The sequence below is a fragment of the Protopterus annectens genome, chromosome 8.part1 (assembly GCF_019279795.1).
Source record: "Protopterus annectens isolate FY-2018-M chromosome 8.part1, PAN1.0, whole genome shotgun sequence".
In the NCBI taxonomy this organism is placed as follows: Eukaryota; Metazoa; Chordata; order Ceratodontiformes; family Protopteridae; genus Protopterus; species Protopterus annectens.
Genome location: NC_056742.1, coordinates 113,115,779 through 113,138,132, shown reverse-complemented (window position 1 = coordinate 113,138,132; position 22,354 = coordinate 113,115,779). Strand labels below are relative to the sequence as shown.

General features: G+C 36.8%; 1 protein-coding gene across 1 annotated transcript in view; it reads right to left on the bottom strand.

The window, feature by feature from the left end:
* Positions 1–22,354, bottom strand: part of LOC122810226 (AFG3-like protein 1) — a 1,103,851-nt gene that overhangs the window by 231,422 nt on the left and 850,075 nt on the right. The gene's annotated exons all lie outside the window — the stretch shown is intronic.

The window sequence follows — 22,354 nt, the reverse complement described above, 5'->3', positions numbered from 1 at the left end:
TTTTATTTCTGTGTAATTGATGAAGTCAACACCGATTTTAATGGTGACAGGGAAGGGGAATTAGAATTTAGAGAGTTGAAATGGTAGATAGATTTGTATGCATATAAAACCCCTGGGGTGAACAGAAATGTCAATTATATAGTGATACTATAAAGAAGGCAATATTATGACAAATGCAAATGAGAACTGTTTATTTCTATTTACAGTACCTCAAGTTTTTATTTAATGCAGTATCTCTAAAAGTTAACATGATTAATCAATCAGGTGTTTTGATGTGATGTCTTATTTGCTGTACATTTTAAATGGCTTTATCATTAACTGTATTTATTCTGAAGAAGACCTGTAAAGGTCGAAAGTGATAAATCACTAAAAGGTCAACTTATATTCCTTTATCGTTTCCAAGTGGTGTTTTTTAGCAGTGTTTTTATTTTTCACCACCTATCGAGACAGCAGTTGTTTTCTTTTGTTAGACTTTAAAAATTTCCTACAGAGTACTCTGGCAGGAATACTGGGCAAGTAAAGGAATATAACTTAATAAATGATTTTTTTGAGCTGGTATACATGATCTGAATTGCCTAGACACAGTAAGGTATTGCTAAGTTTAATTCTGATGGCTACCTAAAAAGCAATTACTAGAAAATTTAAATCAAAATCTAAACCAACTATACCTGAAGTAGTGAATACTACATAAAATAATAGGAAGTGGGATCTTTAGAAAAGGCTAGCAGTAAATTATGTATAAAAAATGGACATTGTAGGAACAACAGAAGCAGACAAAACTTTGGGAGGAGGAATGATGTTTAAGAAAAGCAGGAACTGAATTGTTCATGTAATGTTGCTTAGATTATAGGATACATAACAAATATGACATACAATGTTTGTAAATTTGACCTTATTAATATATTTTGGTTAATTAAATGTAAGACTGCATATGTTACAGGTGATAATTCAATGAAGGAATGTAAAAATGAAAATGTTGGGTTGAGTAAACATAAGGGCTTGTAACTGATATACCTAGCTAGCAGAAGTCAGAGCAATATGCAGAGCAGATTTCAAAGTTAAAATTTTCAGACAACTGGTTGCAGATTAAAAACAGCTTCTCCACAACAAAATTTAGAACCAAAGAAGGTTCCACTGTTTTTCTAGGTGAGCTAATTTGCAATACCCCTTGAAAAAACTTGTTTGACTTGCAATAAAGAAGGAGGGAAGGATCAAGTGACAGACAAGTAGAAAATGGCTGACACACAGATCTTAACTGAAATGTACATAAATCGTGAATTGAGCAGTTCAGAGACATGGACCTTAACTGAAGTGTAGATAATGCTTGAATTGAGCAATTCACAAATGTAGTGTAGAATCTGCCCCTGCTTGAGCTGGGTTTTGTTCTCTGTCACACCAACTAAAAAATATTTTCCACTTGGCTAAGTACAATTTTCTAGTGGCAGGTTTTCTTGCATTCAACACTTACTATACCATCCTCAGAGAAAAGATGTCTAAATGGGATAAAAAAAACTATTACTCCTACAGTCTTGACTGAGATTTTGAATGTTGTGACAGATCAAGGACCAGTGCTGGCTGCCAAAAGGGTATCACCAGAAATGACTTTATGTACTTCTTGATCTTCAAAAGAACTCTGGATATTATAGGAAAGGCGCAGGGGGGCATAAAAGAACATTCCTGTCCAAGGGAATAAGAATGCCTCTGGTTTCCAGGGCTCTATGCAGTGTGTCCTGGAACACAACTTTTTCAGCAGACTGCTGGAATAGGAGGCAAACAGATATACGTGGAGAGCTCCCCACAGGTGGACAACTTCCTGGAAGACCTCTGGGTCTAGCATGCACTTATAAAGGTTTTCCTGGATATGCTCAGAGAGTCTGATACTATTATGCTTTGATGGAATGGATGTTGTCTTAGGAATTAAACTCTGACGAATTTCCAAATCTCTGGCAATCATGGCTAATTTGCAAACCAGCTAGCATCATGTATTTCCCTGTTTGTTTACATACCACATCACTGAGGTGTTGTATGCTATTACTAACAGTGGTCTAGACATCAAGAGCTTTTATGAGGGTCATATTTTCCTTGAGATTTGTGTTGGTGTCTGAAATAAGGCCCTCAAATGTCTTGGACCTTGACCTCTTGAGAGACAGAACTCAATGTGAAGTGCAAGACATCTGTGGTAAAGTGCTGAGAAGGTTAAGGAGAAGTCCTGGATTAAGAACGACCTGACTGGCCCATCAAATGAGCATTTTTCTTTTTAAAACCTGAGAAATGAAACCGGAAAATAAAGTATACAGGTGTTGGGCACAACTGGATTTGAAGAACCAATGGATTTTCCTCATGTGGAGTCTGGCATATAGCACCACGAGAATGGACAAGCCCATAAGGGGGGAGAAGGCTGCCATCAGGGACATGTTCAGAAGACAACCCAGGAAGACTGTTCTGCAGGCAAAGATAAAGAGTGACTTTTTTTTCAGGTCAGGTTCAGAATAGACGCATAGTAAACTGGAGATGCCATCTCAGCATCCTCCAAGACAATCATCCAGGTAAGGGTATATGAGAGAATACACTGCAGTTTATAAAAGGTTATGACTGGGTCAAGACATTGGTGAAGACTCATGGGGCAGTACAGACATCAAATTGCAAAGATATCAACAGAAAATCTCAATGCAAAGAATCTGAGGAAACATTTGTGATTTTTGTGAACTGTAATGTGGAAATAGACATCTTAGAGATCTAGAATGACCAAGAAACCTCTAGATGACAGCAGACAAAAGCAGGTTTGTAAAATCAGCACCCTGAATTTTGGAACAAGGAGGAAAGTGGTTCAGTTTTGAAAAGTCTAAGATGGGTTACCATGTTCTTTTGGTCTGGAGTTGATGCCTTTCCTTTGCTAAGTGGGAACTATGTCTATTATCCACTGAGAAGAGAAAATCTGAAATTACTTGAGGGGAATGAAGAATTTGGTTCCTTGAAGGGAAAGGGATTCAAAGCTGAATGGGACGGAATACACAATGAAACATGTAACCATGCTGAATGATTTTTATAACCCAAGTATCGTAAGTTGATTTCAAAAGTGGAACACAGAGGGAAAGATTGCCTGCAATTTTAGGAAGAAGGCTAGGGTGGGGAGGGTGACACTGCCAGAAAAAGAGTCACTTTTTCTTTTTTAAAGCAGGGCCCTTGACATCTAACGCCTTTCTTTTTTGTTTCACCTTGCCATTTTCTGTATATTGCTGCTTGGAAGATTTTTCTCTGGGAAGATTCAAAAGGCTTCTGAAAGAAAGGTCCTTAGTTAGATGGATAATTGTTTTGATACTTTGGGAATGAGAAAGAAAAACAGTAGCTTGATACCCCACATCAATCTCTCTCTTTTCCAGCTTTTTAAGCACTTTACCCAATGGATTTCTAAACAATAAATTTTTATCAATAAAATGAGCCTTCACATTATCTGGGAAGTTTTGTAGACGCACCACATCTTTCCCATGCATAACAGTTCCATTAGCAGAAACTCTGGAAATGGCATCAACAGTGCCATATACACACTTAAAGTGCTTGGTAACTTAAATATTTTTAAAAGATTAGTTTTAACATCTACGTCAGGAAGGTCAGCCAAAGACTATTTGCAAAAACTGATAAAAGGTATTTTGATATGTTTTGCAATTTATTGCCCCAAAGGTCTAAGTGGATGACCCATGGACTTTTTTACCAAACTTGATAAAGGCACATCTATGCTTGTCATTTGGGATAGGACTGCCAAAAGAAAATACGTTTGTGCTGATGTTCCACCCAAGGAAATAATAGCAGGGTCTACTACATAAACCATATAGAGAAATTTATGAAACTCTGGCACTCTGCAGAATCTATCCAGTTTCTCTGGAGCAGGGAGTGGAGAAATCAGGGGGAAACTGATGGTGCAGTGAAGGCATCCAAGACTAGCAGGATGGTTACAGCTTTAAGCGAGTTAAAAGTCTGATATCTCCTTTACTTCTCACTTAAAAAAAAAAAAAAAAAAAAAAAGAAAAGAAAAACTTTCATTTTGGAGACTGCGTTTCTAAAAGCAATTTCTTCATTAGATGAGTCGAAGAAAACAGTATCCTCACATTCAAACTCGCAATCAGTAGGGGAACAGATTGTGACGCACAGGACAACCTTCCTAATCAGAAAGGGTTTCCTCATCTAAGAGAGAACTCTCTTGCTTCTTCTTACAACCCTGTTAAAAGAAAGGTCATCTGAAAGCGGAGCACCTCTTTGGCCCTCTTCAAAAGGAACCTTGATGATTGGATGGAAGATAGGAAATTCACACCAGGGATCACATCAGTCGCCCTACTAGACAGGGGTCCAGGGAAGTAAATACTGTCGGAAGAAATAGCCAGGGAATTGTTATGGCTAGGCTTGTATAGGTCCTAGGGCCGATAGCCTAGTACCAACCTATGATGCTCCCATGCATCAAAAGGGATGCATCAGATGTCCCAAGTAGAAACAGATCAATGGCCAGAGGACTGCATAAGTGCCTCAGTGGAAGTTGTCCACCTCAGACCATAGTAAGAGGTAGACATCTAGGAATCGTGATTTACCTCTTTAGTGAACTGCTTTTTCTTTTGCGGCTGAAGGAGGAAGTCATCTGCTGGGGAATGGGATAACATGGCCATTCCAAATCTCTGAGTTGTTTGATCTCTAGAAAGAAATTGGAGTTGAGCCTAGGTTTTACTGACAACAGCCCTAGATGAAATTTCCTATAAAAACAAAATAATTGAGAAAAATGTTTCTCCCAGCATAAACTACCTAAAGCAATACTTTTGTTTACAGCTGTGCATGCTAATCTAAAGTCTGAGAAAGAAGACGTTCACTGCATGAAAAAATGCAAAATTCAGTTCAGAAATCACTCTCAAATATAGCACAGCTGTTTTAGGAACTTACCATAAATGCAGACGTTTGAGCATGCTCAGTTTTGCAGTCATGACTTCAAGGGACTCTTGCCTGCAGGAGCTTAACAGCTGGACCTAATCCCCTAGCTCTACAGCTTGCCCTTGCTGGTTCACACAGACTCCTCATACCAGGTATCAGCGGTGAACACCGGTGTCATTTTCAGTACTTCCTTTTCCTGTACAGACAGAGGAATTAGCAGAGATGCCAAAGCACCAAATAACCTGCAAGACAAATTCCCAGAGAAAAATATTCCAGCCACAAGGCCCACAACTGCCTCTTTGGATTCTATGCAAGTACAAAGTAAAGGAACTTCCTAGGAAGGGAGGACAGAGAGATGGTGAAGAGCAGGTGAAAGGGGGTATTCACCCTAGCCCCAGGATGCCCAAAAAAGAAAAGGAGGACAGTGGGAAGGAATTGGTACTGCAACAGTTAATATGCTCAAAACTACACAATTGTGGTCAGTTCCTAACTAACATATACTGTGTCTATCATAATGTTCACTGCTGCAGCAATAACTTCTGGGGGAAACTGACAGAACTGTTGGATCACTAGGTGGCTGGTCCTGAAAAGGATTTGCAGACAGCGGACATGGTAAGATGGCTGGGGCCAAAACCTGCCCAGGGCCTAGAAGCAATACCTAGACTGCAGTGTTTTAATAAGATGGGGACTGATGACCAGGTTGCTGCTTCAAGAATGGATTGAGTTTTAACCCTCCTGAAGAAAGCAGTAGTGGCTGCAGTTGTTCAAGTGGTATTGGTCCTCACTTGCCCTGGGACAGTTTTGCCCCAGGAAGAGTAATATAGAGGCAAATGCAGTGTACTAGCCATTTGGATAAGTTTTTCTTGCTCCTTTCCATTCTCCTGGAAAATGAGATAATCTGAATTTCTAATATGTTTAGTTCTGTTTTAACTAAACCTTAGCTGCCTGCACACATCAAAGGACATTAAATCTTTTCCTCATTTGCTCTGTGGAGATATGAAAAAACGGGGAGGTGAACAACCTGGTTCAGGCATAAATCTGTCACCACTTCAGCCATGAAAACACTTATCTTCTAGATAATGCCATACTGGCATACGTGAAGGCAACCTAAACTGCATAAATAGCACATTTTTAAATACAAAATTTTCATTAATATTTTTAATTATCACCATCCAAAGATGCACATCAGCACTACAGAAGTCTGGTGAACAATGTCACTATGAACTACTACCATGAACAACGACAAATTCAAAGTCTAAGATCCCATATTATATAGTCTGGTTGCTCTGGATGAAGAATAAAGGGCATCAAAAACAAAAAAATTCTTCCAGGTTCTGCAGAAGTTAATTCAATCATGTGTAAACTAGTGAGGGGGATTTGAAACAATAAGTACAAATGAAAAATGACAACAACAGACTTAAGGACTGAATGGCACTTGGATGTAAACTGTACTAGATGAAGGTTGGTTTGTTTGTTTTTTCTAGGAGTGTAGTAACCTCATAGTTAGTTATAATATGTACATGGTACATGGGGCAGCCACTTGCATAAGTGCTGTGAGGACTTTGCCCACCACATAAAACTTACTTACAATTTCACTCAAGCTCTCTTTGGTCAGTAAATATAAACGGATTTTATTCTGAATAACTGTTCAAGTTATTTCATTACCAATCTACAAGACACTTAATGATGAGTCCTAGTTAAAGTACATCTCATCTTTCACTCAGAGTTTGGTACTTTTGCACTAGATGAAAGTCATGTTTGTACCAATACATTTCAAAGCATCCCATGAAAACTACAGTAACGTATTACTTCAGCCCATTAATCCACTCCCTGTGCTGCTGCTAAGTACATTTCTGCAAATTAAGAAACCATGACAAAGGCATTGAGATATAAATGTATACACCTCACTGAATGATTCATAGTCCAAAAGCTAAGCTAGGCAGTAAAACATTCATCTACAGGGGGCTGGAAGAAAGACTTTTCTGATCCATCAACAATAGTTTAAGCTACTGTTAGCTGCCAAAGCAACTTTTAATGAACTTCAGAGTATTTTTTTTGAAAGGGGCAAGCACCCCATGTTAGTGCACAATGCCAGTTCCTGTCGTTATATATTCTTATTCAAAAGTTGCACGACAATGGAGAAAGAAGACAACTCCAACATAACTGAAAGCTTTTTTTCAGCAAGTTTAATCTGGAGAATATCCATTCACATATGTTGTTGATCCATTAACAGGTTCCCAGTCCTCTCATATATCGCATGATATTCTGAAAATATATCTGGGATACCAAACACAGACTACTTTCCCTGATGGATCCCAGGTTACACTAAATCCCAGACAGTTAACATCACAATGGAAAGAGCAAGTGAATTGTAGAAACACAGAGCAACAGTAGCAGAGTCTTGAAGCACTGACTTCCAAAATTTTAATTAACTCCTAGACTCAGTGGCCCAGTTATTGTTATGGGAGGAAAGTATGCACTTAAAATTGTGGAAGCAAGCATACATGGCAGTCACTCCATCAGTGCAGGCAGCTTTGTTTGCAACATTTGCAGAAGGATGGCTCATAGACGGATAGCACTATTTAAACAAGCCACTCAGTAAAAAACTAAAAGAAAAATCTAGCCAAGCTAGACTTTCCACTGTGTGATTATTTAAAACCCCTTGCATTAGAGGTAACATGGGATATAAGCAAATGATCCCTTAAGGACATCAGGTTTTTCATATATATGGCAGTTCTGAATGTCCATGACTTTTTTTTTTTTACCATTTTAAGTCTGTTATGAACAAATTCAGGCCAATAAAGCCAAACCCCACTAGCTGTTTCAGCCTTTTTATGGCCTTGCCAGCACAGTATAAGTGGAATATTTGGCTAACATTTGGAAACACAGGGTTGTTGTACCCAGCTGATATCCCCAACTTACATCACTTACTTCTCTGGCTTCTAGAAATACATTTCACCCATATAGAAAACTAGAGGAACTAAAATAATTTTCACTGCTTGCAGCTTACTATCTATATCAACAACCAAGAGCATTTAGCGTCTCAGATTTTATATTTATCTTTCGGTTATTCTCTTTACACACATCCTTATCTGTTAACAGAATCCTTTTTGACTCGTACATTTAAATACTTCATTTCATCACATCCTCATAAATAAGGGTACTGCTGAACAAATGAATGTGTGAATAAATAGCTTACTACTATCTTCACTTATTTTAAATTACAAAAAGACACACAACAGTCTCAAAATGATTTACAACACGGTTTCAGAAAATGTTATGTAGATCCAAATTTTGACCCAATAGGAAGTGAAGAAAGACCACAACTTTCTCAAAAGCAAACAGGAGCTATTTGCCTAAAAGCACAGTGCTAAACTAATTATTTCCAAGTGCTTTCTCATTCAGAAAAAAAAACTCATCTGGTGTTTCTTCATTTAAATATCATTCAGTCACTGCTTTTTACTTGAAGTGTTCAGTGGACATCATGATATGGAAGAACTAAGTAACTTTTGTATAAACTGCAGGTAAAACAAGAGCATACTGTGCACAGTCTGTGAGCTCATGTGTATAAATTCTGCTGTCTTTTTGCATCTACTAATATTATTTTATTTTTCCTTGTTAAGAGTAGAGCACTGATCACAAATGACCATTTCAGTTTCAGTCTGAAGAAAAGTACAACAGAATTAAAGGATAAAATACGGACAGAGTGCAAACGCAATACAATGTGTTCGACATGTAAGAGTAATGTAACAACAACATAAATATAGTTAAACATCCAGCATGACAAATTCTATACAACAAAGCACTGAAAAAGTTGTATACAGAAGAGAGTCAGATGTTAAGTTACAGTTAAAGGGTTATTGAGAGTAAGAAAGTTATTAGACTGTGAGATAATATGGTGTGCAAAGTTCATGTGGCCATAACACTGTTATTTATCAAGTTTCAGAAAATGTGTTTTTAATTGTGTCCAGAAGACTGGTATGATGGTACACTCTGAAAAAGGAAGGGATAGTTTCCCCCAGAGTTTTAGGCCAAGAATAGAGAAACAGTGAAGCTTGGGTTTTGGGTCGAGTACAAAGGGGGTTGAATAGTCGTAATGTCTGTGGTTGTTAGATAGGGATTGCCATATTAGTTTAGTTGCTAAAGGGAAGACTGTTTGCATAAAAGACTGAAGAGTTGGGAGCCTAACAGAAAGTCAGTTCTTTGCTTAAGTGGATCTCATTTTGCTCTTCTTGTATTTTGCATTAAGCTCATAATTAGGTGAGACAGTGATACACTTCCAGATTTCATTGGTAGTTGATTGTGTGAATGGCAATTTTAAATAATGTCACTACTCATTTAAAAAAATTGCAGTTACTTAGTCATTTATATAAGGGTTTTGTCTGTCTTTTCGGTTAGGGGTCGCCACAGCGGAACTCCGGTCCACTAAGGATTGGCAGTAGATTTTTATGGTGCCGAGTTGCCAGCCCGACACCCAACCTTCAGTGAAGGCACACCCTATTCACACATGTATTTCGGAGGCCACTCGACTGCGGGAACTTAAGCAAAATAGTGAGTCATAACTTTTGCCATTCAAATTTTGTAAAAAGACTGCTCAGATACAATGATCACATGTTAATAACATGGTTAGTTAATTTTAAGCATGTACAGTAAAGTATGACTGAGGTGCCAGACTGGTCTAGCTGATGGCAGTATGTTACTGTAAAAGCAGAAGGGAAGGGTTAGTGGCACCAACAAGGTGTTACTTGACATTCATGGAAATCAGTGTGTCTCCTTTATTGCAGTAATATAGTTACCATTGTTCTGTATGGATGAGACTGAAAAGCACTGGGCTGTGTGTGAGGTGTACAAAATCCTACAACTCCTATGATTTTAATTTTACCCTAAAGTGGTACAGAGTTGTGGCAGGCAATGGTCACAGCCCAAGGCAGTGTTCCATTGTCATATGTTCTTAAGACTGAGCACCTTACCATATACATTGTCAGGGTTTGTATGGCCATCCTTGGCATGCATTTGTTGATGTCAGTGATACTACAAATACTTTAATAAAACAAAAGAGCATTTTACCTTCTGACCCTATAGAAGGTTTCCAAAACACAGGTACTTGTCCAAATATAACAGAAAATAAACATTAGCTACCAGACACATGTACTGAGACTAAATGTTTCATGACACAAAATGCACTGCCATTTGCTAAATTTAAATGTGGGCACTGTTCTTTCTGGACATCTGTAAAAAATACAGTTACTTAAGTCTTCTTTCCCTGCAACACTAGATGTTTGAATCCCTCACTGCCTCAGTGGCATTTTGGGTTATCTACAAAGGTAACCCAGTACTGGCCAGCTTTCAAAAGGTCAGACTCCCCTTCTCTTTCTTCCTGTAGCAGCCACTTGGTTGAGCATATCCTGACAGGAAAGCCTTAAGTTGTCACAGGAAGTAAGCATTCAAGCTTTTTTGCTTTCACAAAGTAAGATGGGAAAGAAATTGGAACCATAATCATCTAGCAAAAGTAAATTCACAGCCAATCATAATAACCATATAAAAACAAAATCCAACTACCACCAAATAAAAGCGGTTGAAACCCACCTCAACTATGCAAAATCTAGGGATGCTGGACAGGTGCTACTGTAACATTGTTCTTCAGCAAGTTTCAGAAAATCAGCCAGAATAAACTGACAGTACTTGATAATGTATCACAAAAAACACTTAAAGTTTCAAGTAATATGTATGGCCCCATACAACTAAGTTCTGCCAAACTCTGCAATTATCACAAAAAATCATTTGAAATGCGTTCAGAATTTTTTTTAAAACGGACAGAAGTTTAAGAATTTCCACTGCACAAAGTCAAATGGCAAAGCAAGCAATGTGCCAAACCAGTGTTTAAAATTAGTTCCACACACTAACCATGTTTAATAGCAATTTTAACAACACTATCTTGTCAAAGAGTACAATCTCCATGGCACATTCAAACAACATTCTGTGGTAAAATAGTGATCTAATGTTAAAAAGAGAGCAGAATCATACATATAGTAAATATATAAATGCTAAAAATGCAAGTTCTGCAACATTTTCCTGTCAAAAGATGAAAATAAATCAGAGTAACAACAGTAAAGACAGGTGCAATTAATTTGCAGTTCTGACTGCATGCGACAGCCCCGGCTCACACAGACACACACGCACACTGCACTGCCAATAGAAATGCTGACAATTTCCTCAGAAACAGTAAAACAAGCATTTGTCAAAGACAGAAGGGTCTGCAATCACCCTTCATGATATCTTCCTTAGTCTCACATACTCCTCCTGCACCTGTCTCAGTAACCACCCTCCTTGCATGCATCTTACTTCTCAAATCTTCTCCATCAGCCACACCCTCCTTCTTCTTCTCTTGTCTACTCACTGGCTGAACGTCTCCTCTCCACTACTTTATTACTGACATACATCCTCCTCTTCTCTCCTCCCTGAATTAAGTAAACTCCTTCTCCACTGCTGTGTCTTTGCGAGTCCCTCATCCACTTTAATCAATTCTACAAATACAGGGACTGCACTTCTAGATTTTTGTTAATTTTTGACTGCTTATTATGTCTAATGTAAATATGTCAGATACACTAATTAAAGGAGGTATACATGTAAATTGCTAGATAATTTAGAGTGTACTATCTTTAGATACTTCTTTTCATCTTATGCACCATTGTATTTTTTTATACAACTTGTTTGCAATCATTAGTGGAGCTTTTTTCCAGGGGCTTTTTCCAGTTGAAAAAGGGCTTCTGCGCAGTCAGACTAACCTGGTCAACAAATGTCAAATAAATATAAACACTGCCACAACCAGAAATTCCAACAGGAAATCCTGAAAACACTGACAGAAGTAAAATATTAAAAAAAATTGTTTTTTAAAACACAAATAGAATCTGAATAATGAATATAATTAAATGAGGGAAAGGAGTTCCCAAAATGAGGCTTATCTGAGCAGTAAGCTGGAAAAATCAGCATTGTATCCTGCAAAGAGTCGAGGACTTTCTTCCTTGGATGGTGCAAAAAGATTGACCAGTACTGGGTTACCTTGGCATATAACCCAAAATGCCACTGAGGCTGTGGGAATAACTGTTTATACTAATTCAGTTACTGATTTTTTTTAATTAACTTTCCCCTTTACTCATCCATCACTAGGCCAATCATGAAAGATAATGCCCCCTTTGACATGTCTCTCCAAATATATGCCACAACTGCAGTGCCCACATAGATGCCTTACTAAAGGATACAAAGCCTAAACCTCTTGTCCCACATGAGCCAACTCAAAGCCTTTTCACTACACTCGGTATCTTGCAGACTACGAGGTGAACTGTGTATGGCATCCCCCAACTGAATACTGATGGATTAATTGCATATCAGCAAGTCAAAAAGCATTAGAAACACCCGGTCTAGGGATCTAAACCTCTTCTGCAAAATCAACAGAATGGTTCTGAGGGATGGTATACTTCACAGAAGATACCACTGCTCTGGAACAGACTCCTCTTCCACATCAAGAAATTCATCCCTGTCCATATTCAAGCACAGTTTGGATCTATGTATGGGAAACATAAAATTTACCTCAAGACTGCCCCCCCACCCCCCTCCATACTACCACTGGACAAAAGCAGCACCTAAATGTTTTATCCTATGCATTGGTCCCTTCAAATTGTCTCTGGTATGATCCCAGTTATTCTCATTAGATTAATATATATATTTACTGACAATGGGATGGTTAAGGTCAATTTCTAACAAAAGAAGACAGGTTAATTCAAGCAAAAAAGGGAAACTAGCTAGGTTTAAAATGGCTGACAAGGGTAGCCCACCCAATTACTTACCTATGATCCTTTGTTGAACAGGTTAGTCCCACTAGGCTAGTAGCCTCTTTTCAAGAAGACCCACGGAAATTCTAAACCGGTCATTGTTGTTTGTGGGTCCCATTTTGGAGGAGCACCTCCTGTTAGAGAGAGAGAGAGAGAGAGAGAGATGGTGGAGTGGTGAAAGAAATGAATGAGAAAACAAACATTGAGATCGAAGAATGTGTGCAGGATTCTGAGGAAATGTTTCAAAGACACGTTTGATGGAGATGAGTCAGCAAATGATGGCTGCATAATTACAACTCTCAAGTTGGGAGGATTGTGGGATGATTTGCTTAAACAAATGGGGGTTCAGAGTGAGTCAAAAAATGAAGGAGATGTTTCCTGGGGGATGAAAAATAGTGCCTTGATGGAAAAGAAAACATATGCAGGGAAAGTAATAGAAGGAAAAAGTGGAGTAGCAGAAAAAAGGCAGAAGAAAATGAAAAGCACAAGTATGTGGTAAGGATTCAAAGTAAAGACAAAGAAATGGACAGATATGAAGTGTGGGGCAGTTTAATAGCTCCTTTGGTTGTAAAAACACATGAGGTAACATCATTTATTCTTATTAACAAACAGACATTTTGTGACATTACATTCAAGACTGTTTTTTCAATGGAAAATGTTTCTGGAAAATATGAAAAAAAAGAGACTATAACCCATGGAATCATGTGGTAAAAGCATTTAACAAGGAACAAAAAAGAAGATTCATGTACAAATTTGAACAGAGGTAGAGAGAGAGAGACTTTGAAAGGACATTTGAAAGCTTTATGCAAAGAAGTACTGGATACTGCCAATGTTTATGACAAATAGGGTTTAGAGATTGGTAGCTGTGACTGTAAAATTGTTAAAAATAGAAAGAAAAATATACATATTCAATGCATGATAAATGTGGAAGGGAATAGGGGTGTTGTAAAATACTGGAGACAACCCAAAGCATGGTGGGGTTTTTTTGTATGGAAAAAGACGGATATCTGATCAGTAAAAGTGACAACAGAAAATTTTATATTTGTGGGGAAATGGGATATGATGCAAAAAATGTGACTGAAAATGCTGTAAAGGTAACAAAATTGGACATTTACAGATGGACTGCAAAAATAAAAATAGTATGGAAAAATAAAAAGAAAAGGAACGAACAGAAGAAACTTTAGAAGTAGAAATAGAAGAAAAAAACAGATGAGAAAAATAAAGAGAACATAGAAAAAGATTCTGAAATAAGTGGAGACAAATTTGGAGACAGTAAAAAGGGGGAAAGAATTCAATTGGTAAAAGGGTAAAGACAGAAAAATAAAATTTAAAGGGATATGTACAAAATTAAAAAAGGAAATGGATGACTAAGAACATACAGCTGAAAACTGTGACTTGGTAAAATGGTTAAGATGTGTGACTCACAGACATGGTACAGTGCTTGATTCTCACCTTTGGGAAGGATACTGATTAGCCATAGAATGGCCTTTAAAAAGCTAGCCTAGTAATTAGCTATGAACTTATGAAATCATGAATCTAAAGAAAAGGAAAAAATGAAAAATGTAGTTTGCTTTCTGTAAATGTGGACAGTATTACGAATATAGTTATAAGAATAGGAATTTTGGAGTGGTGTAATACATGTGATATAGGATGTAATTATATTAGAAGGCACAATATTTTTAACACATGAAGAAAGATTATAAACAGAGGAAATATGGGGAAGAAAGATAATTTGTTATCTGGTAAATAAAAAATGTTCTGGAATAGCCATATTCTGTAAAATATACTAAAGATATTAAATGTAACTTTAGCAAAATGGGAAGATTAACCATTGTAGATTTAAAATGGAAAGAACAAGTATATAAACTTATAACATTATATGCTTACACTAATTCTAAAGAAACTACTGTGTGATACCTTAAACCTCTTGCAATGGAGGCCCATGGGATATATGCAAATGACCCCTTAAGCAGATGAAGTGTTAGAGCTAAATGGGTTCAGAATGTCCATAACCTTTTTCTTTTTAAAGTCTTTATGGACACCTTCAGGCTAATAAAGCCAAACCCCACTAGCTGTGGATATGAATGTTTCAGCCTTCTTATGACCTGGTCAGCGCAGCAAAAGTGGAATGCTTGGCTATACTCTAGATACACAGGGTATTTATAGTCAACTGATGTCCATAACCATTAAAGTGTCTACAAAATATCCCAACTAACTAAATCAAACAGCAAAAAGGTCACACAGACAAACCACTTAGTAAAAAAACTACAAGAAAAACCTAGCCAAGCTAAAGTTTTCACTGTGTGATACCTTAAGCCTACTGTAATACCGGCCCATTATATCCCATGGGCCACTATTACAAGAGGTTTAAGGTATCACAGAGTAAAAACTTTTTTCTTGCAGTTTTTTTTTTTACTAACTGGTTTGTCTGTGTGACCTTTTTACACTCTGGCAATTGTAGAGAAAGGAAAAACTCATTTAATCAGATGTGAGACTATGCAGTGATAAATATGAACATTATAACAGGAAATTTTAACTGCGATTTAAGAGGCAAGCAAAAAAAGAAATGAAATGATATAAGAAACTTGTCAGAAGTTACAAGATGTGGTAAATTACATCTCTGGGACACAAATTCATGGACTTACAAAAGGGGTATGTACAGAACTGAAAGAGATTACTTTATAAAATCAGATGGTTTAGTTATAGGAGAAGGGAAGTAGCTGATACAGGATTTTCTGATCATCTTGCAATGTTGCTAGAGATAAAGGAAAACAAGAAATATATAAAAATAGACAAAGGAATAAAAGGGATAAAGGAGAAACAATGGAATGAAAAAGGAGAGAGATTACTAACAGTTATGGAAACATTAATATGAATGTTTTATACAAATTGGTCTGAATGGCAGATATTTAAGGAAAAATAAAACATGTTTTTTACAATGGCAATATGATGTCAGAAAAGTAAAAAAGAAAGATAAAAGATCATATAATGATGCATTTGAAGATTTACAGCACAAACATAGGACGTACTTTGACAAAGAAAAAAGAACTGTACAAAAGAAATCAAGCAAAGACATTTTTACAAGGAAAAAGAGTAAATATCGATTTACTTAAGCAGATTAGTGTAATAAGAAAAATAAAAAAAAATTTAAAAGGAGAAATAAAAAGAACCTAGGAAAAGATTATGAATAATGTAGCATATGTGCAAAAAATATTTAAAGAAAAAAGTAGTAAAAAAACATAGTACATAAAGTTAACAGAAAAAGAGAACAAAGAGTTGGAAAGGATATTAATTTAAATGAGCTAGATAAAGTATAAAGACAAGTAAATACAGATTTGGCTGCAGACCCAGGGAGAATAGAGTATGAAATGTATAAAAATTTAAGGGACTGGCAATATATATATATATATATATATATATATATATATATATATATATATATATTTTTTTTTTTTTTAAAGATTTCAAATGAATGGTTAAATTAAGGTTTTGTGTGTAAAGAATTATGTAGTGAAATACTTAAATTCATACAGAAGGAAGACAGAAGATAAAGTGGAGACCGATAGTACTGGATAACAATGATTATGAAGTCTATGAAAAATAATACAAAACAGATTTGAAACTAAAATGGAAAATATTATGGAAGATAGCAATATATAGCACAAAGAGGAAGGGTTGTCAAGAATTATTAATGAAAGTTAGAGTTGGGGATGATATTATGAACAGAAAAAAAAGTGAAAATCATGATAGGCGACCTTAATAAGGCATTTAAACTTAGACATGAGATCTTATGGGTAATGATGAAAGAATAATATACAAGTGAGAAAGTTTGGAAATCATGTGTCAGTGTAGGGTACTAATAATGTAAAAATACTTGTAAATGGCTGATTGAGCCAAGCGATACATATGAAAAGTGGGATGTCCAATGAGCTGTATACAATTTGCATTGGTTATGAATGTGATAGTATGTGAAATAAATTACAAAATGAAGGAGGCAGGGTATATAACACCCGAAGGGTTAAGAATTCCAGTTCTGTTAACACATGCAGATGACATTATAAAAACTGCAAAAACAATATTTGGATATAGAAAGTAATAATTTGCACACGACTGTCTAGACAGAAGGATAAAAAGAAAAGTAATAGTTTACGTGATGTACTAAAAAAATTTGGGATATATATTTTACACTGAATTAAATTTCTGTGTTACGTATACAATTTGAGAATAAAGATGCAAGTAGAATTCAATGGGAAAAATAATAGATTAAATAAAACAAACTTGTCTTTATAAACCATCATTCAGAAAAAGGCTTATTTGATAAATTCAGTACTGATGGGAAAAAATAGCATACTTGGCAAGCATACTTATGCACCAACAGTATTTGAGAATGAACTATTGCAGATTTTATTTTTCACTGATATGGGATTCTAGAGTAATCCAGGAAAAAGTGTAGAGTAAATTAACCCAGTGGTATATGCTGCTTTATTAAATTTGTACAAAGAGTTAACGTGGATAAATAAAAAAGATTCGCTATTAGTAAAACTGTATAAAAATAAATGTGATAAATTTGGGGGTACTGTAAAAAAAAAAGGGGGGGGGGCAAACAAGAAAAAGTGTATAACTGAAGAAATCATCAAGAAAAAAATATTTTTGTGGAAAACAAAAAATGATAGTATAGAAAAAGATGAAAAATATGGTATAAGAATGTAATTACTATGTACAACAATGGGAAAACTTAACAGACGAAAAAAAATTAAAGCTATAAAAATCAGACATGTCAAATTTTTTTTTCTTTTTTTTTTTTGGAGACTGGTAATAGACAAAATGCAAGTAAAAGGAAATATGCCATATAAAAAGAAAAGTGACAGAATATGTTTACATTGTCAAGAAGAAGAAACCATGGGACATTTGCTTTTAAATGCAAAAGAGTAAAAAAGTTATAAGGAAAGCTATGCAAATATTTTTTTGAAGATATAAAAGTGGATAAAATAAATATGGATATGATTAAATAAGGATAATAGAAGTAAAGAATATGTAAAGAATAGATAAAAAGTTATTTTATGTTATAGGATTATTATGAAATGAAAGAGTAAATAAAATTATGTTTAATGGTAAATGGATTTTAGCAGAATTAAAACCAGATGGTGGTTATGGAAAAAGGAACAGGGTTTAATGGGGATGGAAATTTAGTATGATGGTAAAGGAAATTAATGCTATGTGTAGACAGATTTGTGTGTGTGTATATCTATACATATATATATATATATATATATATATATATATATATATCTAGAGATAGATATATGGGTCTACTTCAGTAGACCGAAAGACCACAACACCGAATACCAAAACAACGAGACTACAACACCGAACGTACAATCTTGAAACCCCACAAACAAAAGTTCACAAGGACGAGAATTAAAATGGCAACAAACACGTTTACATAAAAAAAAAGACTAGATATACCACTGAGTTCAGATATCAATGTTTATTTGTACATTCGCAAAGCAGAGGTACACTTCTGATATCACTCAAGGAGCAGTTTTAAGTGCACCCTTACTATAACAAACAAAACAAACCAGTACCGTAGCACTCCCACTGTGTAAATAGTCCCATTGAAAAGTGAAGTGTCCGTTGGGTTCCACATGTGAACAAACAATTTCCACCGCCAAAGTCCAATTACATCTTTAGTAGTTTGGTAACAGCCTTCACAAACTTAAGAGGTGAATACTCTACCCTATTGGCCAACACATTTTGTAAGTGCTGATGTATGACAAGCCTCCTTTTCTTAGGTGAAGGAATGTACCCAGTTGACAGCCCAATACATAATTCATCCACCCGATCTTGTTCTCGTACTTGACATGACAGCAATACAGACATGTTGGTACCCCTACTGCTTAGGAGGCATTTCAGCCTCCTATGCCAAGCCTATACGGTACTTTGGGTACATGGGAGACATAACTTGTTCAAATAACTCACATTCCAGAACAGGATCGGAAAGAGTGGGGGAAACCTCATAGTGGATGTCGTTCTTGCTGTGAATTTATGTTTCTTCCCATAAACATACCAGACACAAGTAACGAAGGACATCCCGCCCCTCTACTGGAAAGATAGCTGTCAGTAACTCAAATGTACTCTGCACTTCCAATTCTTGCAGAAATGCCAGGGCTACGAGACTTAAAGGCCAACTGAAATGACTGTGACTTGTTGTAATGTGATGCTAACCCCAGACTTTGCACTTTACGCCAGACATTCTGGCCAAAGTGGAATAAACAGCCCTTTGAATGGGCATTGGGTACATTCAGTCCAACACTTTTTAAGGCAGCAATTTCTAAGTCACATAACACAAACCGCACATTAGGTTCAAAGCCATGCTGTGACAGTAGGTGATATATACTGTGCCACAGATAGCTGTAGGATTTTAAAGATTTCTTTGACAGGAAGGAGTACAGTAGTGGAATGGCTTTACTGTGACTGCCGTACGTGACAAAACCATGAATACTAAACAACTGCCATATAGTGATACCTTTACTGAAGAACGTGCCATCCATGAGCCAAATGGAGGCACAATTCAAGTCATACAAATTGTTAATGGTGGTAAATACAACTACAGTGGTGTCAGTGCTGGAATCTGTCATTACTTTACTAACAAATGTTCCGGTTTTCAAGGGATACTTGGAGAAATCTATATTATATATTGTGATATCCTCGGTCCCATGTTGTAGGCTGGTCTTACGACGTACACACCTTATTTGCTTGTAGGAATGCTTTTCTACGGGGTACATGGTGGATGGTGTCTAAGGAAGTGGAAGCTACCACGTCTTCCATTATCAGGCATGGCGTATCTCGACTGTAAGTAGCTCTTGTCCTCAACTCATTGCACACTGCATACTTATCTACCTCTCCAGGTTCCCCTGGGTGATTATGTGCAACAGACTTGTCCAGCATATCTCCGTTGGGCATTATAACCGATATCGCTCAGATTTTGCAACCTTCAGATATTTTGTATTTACAACACCAATAATGTTTTGTTTTGGACCTCTCCAAATGGTACAGGTAATTATCTACTACCAGCAACTGTTTGCCCTTTTGAGAAGGCAGAGTGGTGTAGATGCTGCCTAAGACTCCTGGGGCTTCCATGTTTATCTAATGACGGTTTCTTGGTGTGTAGCACAATGTCAGTTTTTTCCCTCGAACGTTAAATAGTACCACTGGGGGTGGATATCATTGATTAATTAAGTGCAGTACTTTACAGTACATGGTTCATGATTGTGAACTTTCATTTATGTAGATTTTCGCGATTATGTAAGTTCGGTGTTGTGGTCTCGTTGTTTTGGTATTCGGTGGTGTGATCTTTCAGTCTTCTGAAGTAGACCCATAGATATATATATATATGTGTATGTGTGTGTGTGTGTGTGTGTGTGTGTGTGTGTGTGTGTACTGAGGCCCAAAGGGGTATTTTTAAGTGTTTGTTAGGTTTATGAAGTGGAGTGAACATTAAATATATTTTTATCATGCCAAGAGGTCTTTGTGGGCTTTTTTCAAGTGCTTTGGTGACTTTTTGAGATTTGTATATTTATGTATTTGCACATATGTAAATATTTGTAAATATCTACATATTTTGTAAATACGAGTTATTTTTGTATATAGGTAAAGGACCCCTACTCTTTTTCAATAGGAGCCATGGGATCCTTTACCTCCACCTGAGCTACCACCAACTCAAGCAGATGGGACCTCGGTTTAACTTCTAATCCAAAGGACATCCCACTTAGAAGTTAAGCATCCCTCCCCTTTGCTAACGCTGCGATATCAGTAATCGCTAATGCTGCAATATCAGTAATCACTCTACCTGGTGTGGTAATACAGCAAACATCCTCTTGCACCAAAGGCATGTGTGCTACCTTTTGCGCCACTGATCAGCCCACCCAAGGAAGGCACACATTCTCTCCCATTGCCCGTTCCAACAGACATAAAAAGGCAATAATCAAACCTGGGCTGTAGCAAAAGTTTTATCCCTCAAAAACAATGAAGCTGGCTGATACAATATTTATTGACATTAAATCAGACATCATTACCACTGCACCAGGTTTGCATTTTTTGTAGACAATTTTGGAAGACATCAGTATTCTTTTACTGAAGTAATCATGTTGACAAATTTGTCATCATCAGCATATGCTTCTTTTATTTTATTTTTTTGCTCCTGTAACTGCTATCAGCTTATTCCCCTTCAGGCTAAGCCCATTTGTTCCCCTATGCAAATGACATACCCAGTATCATGTGAGGTCAACTACCACCCAGAGAAGCTGTTGTACAGGCAGCCACAAGGGATACTTATGCTCTTACCACCATCTGGGCAACTGAAGCGGGTTTTCTATGGTACTAACTTCCTCCCCTTGGAGGGGAAATGAGCTCTCTGCATCTTTGTGGTGTCCACTCTGCCTTCCTCAATTTGACAGCTTATCTCTTCACAGCTGCTAATGAAGGCTACCACCAATCTGTATGAAAAGTTCATACCAGGACATGCACTGCACTGCCCACCTCTCCTAGGAGAGATGTGGTCTGCACACATCTTGCTGTACCCTATCTCTCCAGGATTGGCCTGCCAATTCTTCCTTGCCTGAGCTACTAATTCAACATAGGTTATAGTCGGGGCTTTACTCTTGTATACCACTGGTGCAGTCTAGCAGTATTCATATCTGATTTATCCAGAGCCAGTTTGCAGTCTTTCATATCTAGAAATGAAACTGATCTTTCTTTTTTCTTGACTTTCTGTAGAAAAGTGAGGAAGAGGTAAGGAACCACTGCAACCTTTCATACTAGATAGTGTGGAGGCTACCATACCACAGAATAGAAATATACTGACTCACGACTATTTCCACCGCTCCACCTTCTGGGTATATGCCAAATTTAGTGGAGACAAAGGCAAGATTATAAAAGAGCTGGCAACATGTAAGTTCCAATATGGGTTGCCATCTCTTTTTCAAGTGTTAAAATTACACTGAATTTTGTAAATAAAAATTGCTCTGGAAGCAAAAATATGTGATTTTTCCTGGCTTTCATAGTACAGGTTGCTGATAATCATCATTCAAAGAAGTATCTTTTGAACACTTACATCACCCCAGAGCAGAGGATTTTCCCGTAGGAAAACACCACGTTTGTAGGATTTTGCCCAGTCTTCATAAAACTAAATATTCTTGGTTCTGGATGCAAATACTGACACTAAATTCCAAGATATGATATCAACTGAGAGTGCCTGAGTAAGACAGCAAATGTTGCTAACAGTTAACTATTTGTAAGCATTACTAAACACAAGGACGAAGAAGTGATGCAAGTTTTGTTAGATGATCAATGCCTCTGACTAATTAGAAAATTAAACAAATACACAAGTAATAAATTAGATTAATGCTGTCTGAAGTACAGCATATGTTCTCTCATTCTCCCTATGTTCACAATAATAACATGCTAGAGTGTAAGCTCAAGTGATAAATAAGGAATTCTATATATTCCAGTCCATCCAAATTTGTGTTTCACTATCTATATTATATACAGGTTCATAGGTGTTTACTAGGCTAACGATCTCAAGGGACTTTAAGCCTAGCCATGCATGCAGCCCAAAT